This window comes from Anolis sagrei, chromosome 3 (assembly GCF_037176765.1).
Source record: "Anolis sagrei isolate rAnoSag1 chromosome 3, rAnoSag1.mat, whole genome shotgun sequence".
Taxonomy (NCBI): domain Eukaryota; kingdom Metazoa; phylum Chordata; class Lepidosauria; order Squamata; family Dactyloidae; genus Anolis; species Anolis sagrei.
Window position 1 is genome coordinate 186713955 of NC_090023.1, and position 8303 is coordinate 186722257.

Below are 8303 nucleotides of genomic sequence, written 5' to 3' on the forward strand. Positions count from 1 at the left end.
CCAAGCCCAAAATTACAGTACAGCAAAATAAAATACAATGTTACCTATAGAACTCTTCTCCAACATTACATTTCGTATTAACTTTCTTCCTGTCATCTTTATCCACTGTCTATATTTAACAACTTCATGGTGAAGCTGGGAGACGCCTGCTCAGACCCCTGGCCTTTGACCTGTGGGGTCCCACAAGGTTCCATTCTGTCTCCCATGCTTTTTAACATCTACATGAAACCGCTGGGAGAGGTCATCCGGAGTTTTGGAGTTGGGTGCCATCTCTACCCAGATGACACACTACTCTACTACTCTTTTCCACCGAACTCCAAGGATGCCTCTCGGGTGCTGGACGAGTGCCTGGCTACTGTGGCTGGCTGGATGAGGAGGAACAAGCTGAAGGTTAATCCTGACAAGACAGAGGTCCTCCTGGTCGATCATAAACCAGATCGAGGTATAGGGTGGCAACCTGTGCTGGACGGGGTTACACTCCCCCTGAAGTCACAGGTCCGCAGTTTGGGTGTCCTCCTGGACTCATCACTTTCGCTTGAAGCTCAGGCGTCGGCGGTGGCCGGGAGGGCCTTTGCACAATTGAGATTCGTGTGCCAACTGCGACTGTACCTCGTGAAGGCGGATCTGGCCAGGGTGGTCCATGCCTTAGTCACCTCCAGATTGGACTACTGTAATGCACTCTACATGGGGCTGCCCTTGAAAATGGCCCAGAAATTTCAGTTGGTTCAACGGGCGGCGGCCAGGTTGTTAACTGGTGCTCCTTACAGGGAGAGATCAACCCTCCTGTTCAAGGAGCTCCATTGGCTGCTGTTCATTTTCCGGGCCCAATTCAAGGTGCAGGTGCTTACCTACAAAGCCCTAAACGGTTTGGGACCCATCTACCTGCGTGACCGCATTTCCGTATACGAACCCACACGATCTCTTCGTTCATCTGGAGAGGCCCTGCTCACGATCCCACCTCCTTCACAGGCACGATTGGTGGGGATGAGGGACAGGGCCTTCTCGGTGGTGGCCCCACGACTCTGGAACTCCCTCTCCAAGGACATCAGGCATGCCCCAACATTGGCAGTCTTTAGAAGGAGCTTGAAAACGTGGATGTTCCAGTGTGCCTTCCCTGAATAAGGAATCCCAAGCAATAGGTCCCAAATGCACTTTATGAAAGATTTAGAATTGTCTGCATGCCCACCCTATCACTAATATATCCATCCTATTTCTCTTGAACATGCCCAGCATTGTAAAATTTTAATTGTTACATTTGGGCCTGCCACAGGTTTTAAATGCGTCGTGATATTATTGTCATTGTTTTGCTTTGCTATGAGTTATTTATTGTTGCATTGTTGTTTTATTGATGTATTTGGGCTCGGCCTCTTGTAAGCCGCACCGAGTCCTGCGGGAGATGGTAGTGGGGTATAAATAAAGGTTTATTATTATTATTATTATTATTATTATTATTATTATTATTTGTCGTGTCAGGAGTGACTCCTGGTGTGAGAGATTTGGCCGTCTGCAAGGACGTTGCCCAGGGGACACCTGGATGATTTGATGTTTTTATCATCCTTGTGGGAGGCTTCTCTCATGTCCCCGTATGAGGAGCTGGAGCTGATAGAGGGAGCTCATCTGCCTCTCCCCGGATTTGAACCTGCGACCTGTCGGTCTTCAGTCCTGCCGGCACAGGGGTTTAACCCATTGCGCCACCGGGGGCTCATTATTATTATTATTATTATTATTATTATTATATATGCCAGAAATATGGCAGTATGAATTATTCTGACTTTGGCATTTAATTATATGACTTTACATTTAAGGATCTTATCTAGTTCTTTCAGAGCTGCTTATCTTGTGGTTTCCTTATTACAGTCTCTGTTTTGATTCATGGCTGGGCCAAGGCATAGAATTTTAAAAATTATTCAGGTAATTTCCTAACCGACTTAAAATATATGCAGATCGTTCTTCATCCTTGCTTTTGCTTTCCGAATGTTCAGCTGTAACCCTTCTTTTACATTTTCTTCCTTAACTTTCCTCAGTTGTTTATGTTAACAATAAAGTGTCATTTGCATATCTTAAATTGCTAGTGTTTGTTCAAGCAATTTTCACAGTTTCTTCCTTCCTTTCACATGATATATTTTATATATAAATGAAAGACACAGAATGGTAAAAATATACCCCTTTCTGAATCCCTGACCAATGGGAAACCATTCTATTGCTTCCTGTTGTAGCCTAACATTGATCTCTTGTTCAGAGTATAGAGTCCACCTCAAGACCACTTAGATCAATAGTTCTAAACCTGTAGGTTCCCAGGTGTTTTGGCCTACAACTCCCAGAAATCTCAGTCAGTTTACCGGTTGTTAAGATTTATGGGAGTTGAAGGCCAAAACATCTGGGGACCTACAGGTTGTGAACCACAATTTAGATCTTGTAGGACACTGGTTTCTTTAAGTGTGGACCGTCATGTTTTCGTGATCCACACCAGGTTTGCACAACATACAACCTGTGGGCCACATGCAGCCCGCAAAAAGTGTTTGCGCTGCCCACCAAGTGCTGCCTTCCCCACCTTCCTCCTATCCACTTGCTTGAGGCTTTCCCCGACATGCACACAACAACAATCCTAAGTAATAATTAATTATACTTTACTTGGAAAGTGAGGTGGTAAAAACGTACCTGGCCTACCTAATTTTGACCCTTTACTACCCCTAAATTGTGCAAGCCTGACCTACACAATCAAATGTTTTGCTGTAGTCCACAAAGCACACACTATTTTACTCCCATAATTTTGGGTGCTTTCCATGATAAAAACATCTATTTCCAATATGGTCATTAGTGCCTCTTTCTTTTCTGAATTCTGCTTCAACATATGTCATTTCTTATGTCTATAGTGAACATTTTCATTGTAAATTCTGGAGTATCCCTTTGCTTGTGTGGATTTATTTATTATAGCGTCCCTACTCTTGGTTTACATTTTTATTTGATATCTCAGATCTTGTGGAAGAGGTCTTATGTCATATCCCTTTTGTCCTCTTCTATCTTTATATATTTAATATTATTATAATAATATTACCTGGACCACACCAACAACCACCATGTCAGATTACACAGAGAAGCCATTGAAATCCACAAGCATGTGGACAATTTCAACAGAAAGGAAGAGACCATGAAAATGAACAAAATCTGGCTGCCAATATTAAAAAAACTCTAAAATTACAACAGCAAAACAGCAGAGAGGAAACAACCAGGCACATCTTAACACCTCTCAACAGAAGATTTTCCCAGGCTCAGACAGGCCTTCAAATGCTAATGAAGACGGTCAGTTGAAACATTCACACCTAGCTCCAGCAGAGAAGAGCTCTTTGCCCCACCCCAGCCATTCCACAGATACATAAACCCATTGTCCTAATTCCAACAGACCTCACTACCTCTGAGGATGCTTGCCATAGATGCAGGCGAAACGTCAGGAGAAATGCCTCTAGAACATGGCCCTATAGCCCCAAAAAACCCACAAGAGCCTAGTATTATAATAATTATTTCTTCCCCTGTGCACATGGCTCTGCACAATGATATTTTTAATTTTGCTTCTCGCCTCCCTTTACTGTTTGAACAGTTTCATCAGTCATCCAAAGAAGCATTAGAGATAGGTCTGAAAACATGGATGGAATAAAACCTAAATAGGATAAAAACCAGAATAGCAGGAATATATATGAGTTAGCATTGAGTTAGCAAACATTGCAGCAATGAAAACAACAGACCTTGTCAAGTTGTTCTTGATGCTGACAGTTTTCTATACTGTTTTCCATTTTGTTCTCTCTAAGAGTAACTAAACACTAGCTAACTTCCCCTTCAGTTTTTAAAAATTGACTGTTTTTACCTACTATTCCCACTCAATCAAAAGATGGAATAAGACATGGCTAACAATAAAAAAGTCTTGTGCTTAAAGAGTTTTTAACCATCTTTCAGTAATGCTAAAGTGGGCAGATCAAAAGACAAACTGGCTAAATGGCACTACCTAAAAGAATCCCATACCTTGTGTGACTGTGGAGCAGAACAGACAACTCTGCATCTGTATGCTTGTCCATTGGGCCCTGCCTCATGTACAGAGGAGGAATTGTTGGAGGCTACAGACAATGCCGTTGCTGTTGCCCGTTTTGGTCAAAAGATATTTAGTCACCTGCACACCTTCTATTTTTATCAGTTTTATACTAAATTATGCAATGCTTTTGATACGAAATAAATAAATGAAATTAATGCTAAGAAAAAACAATTGACATTAGATTTAAGCAAAAGGATCCTTTTTCAAGAGAAATCTAATTTCAGTGGGTGGCTTTTATTCTAGTTCTTCTGCTGGGAAATACATTAATGATATCTTAATTACATTTTATAAAACATGTGCATACTAATCTATAGTCCTGACAGTACAAAAAGTTTACTTTATCCTTTTGAGAGGAATGCAATTGATTTCAGAGGAAATAATTGTGTAAAAGTGGACTTACTGTCCTTGCATTTTCAAAGAGGTTAAAGTTCAGGTTTGGCTTGACTGATTGCAATTCATTCTGATTAGATAACCGTAAAAATGTCCTACACTGTATCAGTGTACACATATTTGGTATTTCTAGCCAAGCTTTCTATCTATGTCTGTTTTCTCTAATATCACGCAACTGACTCATTGATTATCCAGGACTTAGGAACTTGCCAGGATAAGAAAAGTTATACGGTAAGTTTTAAAATTACCGTATGCTGCTCTAGCTATTTTTGGTACTAATTTTAGGGGACCCACAACTGCATTTTTTTTGTTTTCTGGTTTCGGTTCTGTTGTTATAGAAGTTGTATAAAATGAAGCAGAATCATAACAATGACAAGAACATTAATTGATTGACTGATTAATAATATTTCTTCTTTATCATCAGCAACAGCAGCAACATTCTCAGCACCTCTAGGAGAAGAAAACCACTGTGTTTCCAAACGTAGGTGTTCTGAAAACAATCCCAAATCTACTGTTATGATGTTTGTAGTTCTCATTCAAGCATTATTTATACAGTTTTCAAAGCACTAAGGGAAATAGAAATCACTGGGTAGCAAACAACCTGTTTCAAGCTATAAAAACAGACTATATAGTAGTTCTAACTAAAATCTCTCAGCAAATTTAGGCAATGAAACAATGGCTAAAGGTATTTAATATACATTCCAACACCCAAGAAAAAGGTCACCAAACACCATTGGATTAATTTTCCAGACAAGCAAACTTATAGTCAACATTCAACAACAACTTTGCCACATATGGACTGAAAAATGCCATGTGTTCAAGCTAAATTCAGGAAAGGAAGGGGCATTGGAGATCATATTGCATATTTGGATAATGAAGCACACACACAAAAATTCAGGAGGAAACCAGGCATTGCTTTATAGATTACAACCTTGAATTGTGTAGATTGTGAAAAACTATAGATCAAAGAAATGAGCACATCACAAAATTTTATTGTCCTGATGAGTAACCTATATTCAAGACAAAAACTGGTTTCCAATTGGCAATGGGTCAGGCTCGGTTGCATTTTATCACCCTATCTTTAACTTGTATACAGAACATATCGTATGTAAAACTAGATGAGACTCAAAGGAAGGGGCATGAAAATATGAACAGCCATAGTTTGAGATATGCAAACAACACTACTAACGGAAAATAGCAAAAACTTGGAATGACTGTTGAAGAAAGTCAAGGAAGAAAGAGGAAAGGCAAAGGTACAGTTAGAACATAAAGAACACAAAAATGGCCTCAAGTGATGTAAAGTAGATGAGGAAGACGCTGAAATGGTTTTAAATTCCACATTTTCGCTCAGTCATAAATCAAAATCAAAATTGGAGTTAAGTAATCAGATGAATTCTGCTGATACCATGGACTCCTAAAAGGACTATCAAATAGACCAGAGAGCCAATCAAACATGAATTCTCATTAAAAGCTAAGATGAAGAAACGGAGGCTATTGTACGTTGTTCATATCATTAGATGGCATTATTACTTAGAAAAGATTATAAAGTTGCACTCTAAATTGCTTTCATGGGCCTCAGTAGAATAATTTTTATAGAAAGGAAATGACAGCAAAAAAAATGGTTAAGTGTGGGATGGGAAAGAATGAGCTTTCAAACACTTTAACACAGAAAGGTGTAATTGAGAACAAAAATGACAAGGAAAAAACAAGGATGTGGCTCACAAATGAAACTTCGAAAAGGGAGATGGAGGGCCTGATTCTTGCAGCCCGAGAACAAGCCATTAGAACCAATGCCATCAAAGCCAGAACTGAAAAATTGGCAACAGATTCCAAGTGTAGACTCTTCAAGGAAACAGATGAAATGATGGATAACATACTCAGCTGCTGCAAGAAGATCGTGCAGATGGACTACAAGCAGAGGCACAACACAGTTGTTCAGGTGATTCATTGGAACCTGTGGAAAATACCATCTGCCTGTGACAAAGAACTGGTGGGATCACAAGCCTGAAAAAGTTATGGAAAATGAACACGTCAAAGTACTCTGGGACTTCTGAATTCAGACCAACAGAGTTTTGGAGCACAATACTCCTGACCTCACAATCGTGGGATAAAAACAAGTATGGATCATCAATGTTGCAGACCCAGGCAACAGCAGGATTGATGAGAAGCAACTGGAAAAGCTTAGACAATATGAGGATTTAAAAGTAGAAGGGCAAAGACTCTGGCACAAGCCAGAAAAGGTGGTCTCAGTGGTGATCAGCACACAGGGTGCAATGCCTAAAGACCTTGGCCTGAACATAAACACAATTGGCACTGAAAAAATTACCATCTGTCAGTTTCAAAAGGCCACCCTACTCAGATCTGCACACATTATTCACTGATACATCACACCATCCTAGAAGCTTGGAAAATGTCCGGTGTGTGATCAAATATAAAAGCCAGCAGAGTGATCTTGTTCGCTGTGTACTAATCTTGTTGTGTATCGAATAATAATAATAATAATAATAATAATAATAATAATAATAATAGTGCGGTTTTCTGGAATTGTATATTTCTGCTGCTTCTGTGATGGTTCATTTGTATTTTGATTCTGTAGCCTACTTGTCGATGGATGTCCAGAATCAGCAGCATCCACCGCGGTCCTCTTTATCCTGGGCGTCGACCGAGCCAGTATAGACTTCGTTTTAGTTTGCTTCTCCATAGTGCTAATGGATTAGGTGCTCTTGGTTCCACTCCTCAGCTGAGACCTCTCTGGCTTGGTTGGACCTGCTGGTAGTTACACTACCACCAGCACAGCTCTCAGCATCCTTGGAGCAGTTAAGCCCCCCATCACAACAAAGTGGCACCTTACTTGGATCTGCATACATCATTCGAAAATATATCACACAGTCCTAGATGCTTGGGAAGTGTTCGACTTGTGATTTTATGATACGAAATCCAGCATATAGATCTCATTTGCTGTGACATACTATGCTTTTGTGTCAATAATAATATTTGTTTTTGTCGCGTCAGGAGTGACTCCTAGTGTGAGAGAATTGGCCATCTGCAAGGACGTTGCCCAGGGGACGCCTGGATGATTTGATGTTTTTATCATCCTTGTGGGAGGCTTCTCTCATGTCCCCGCATGAGGAGCTGGAGCTGATAGAGGGAGCTCATCCGCCTCTCCCCGGATTCAAACCTGCGACCTGTCAGTCTTCAGTCCGTCCTTCCGACACAGGGGTTTAACCCACTGCACCACCAAGGGCTCCAATAATAATAATAATAATAATAATAATAATAATAATAATAATAATAAATTTTATTTATACTCTGCCTGGAGAGACTCAGGGCAGATTCCAAACATTAAAAGGCAAACATTCAATGCCTGAACACAACAACAATACAACCATAATAAGTAAATTTGACAACTCAACATATAAGAACAAATTATGACTTAACTAACACCTGGAAACCAATGCCCTCACTGCAGAAGAAGATGCAGAGCAAGAATAGGGCTCCACAGCCACATACGGACCCACAGAGAAATCCATAACGGAAGACCATCTTACTCGTCCAACGAGGGATCGCCTAAGTAAGTAAGTAAGACTTAACTAAAATTAAATGAAAAAAACACAACCTGTTATATAAGACATAAGAGCAAACATCGAACTGAAGCCTCAATTTTCCAGTTCCTTGGGGGCAAATAGATTCATCATTGATGGGATGTCAAGCAAAGGTTGGAAGTAAAAGCAGTAAGTGAAAGGGATACAAACATTGTGCTAGCTATAGATATTATAACACGAGCATACTATATATCTAAAAGACTACAAATAAAGTATATGCCGGAAATGGT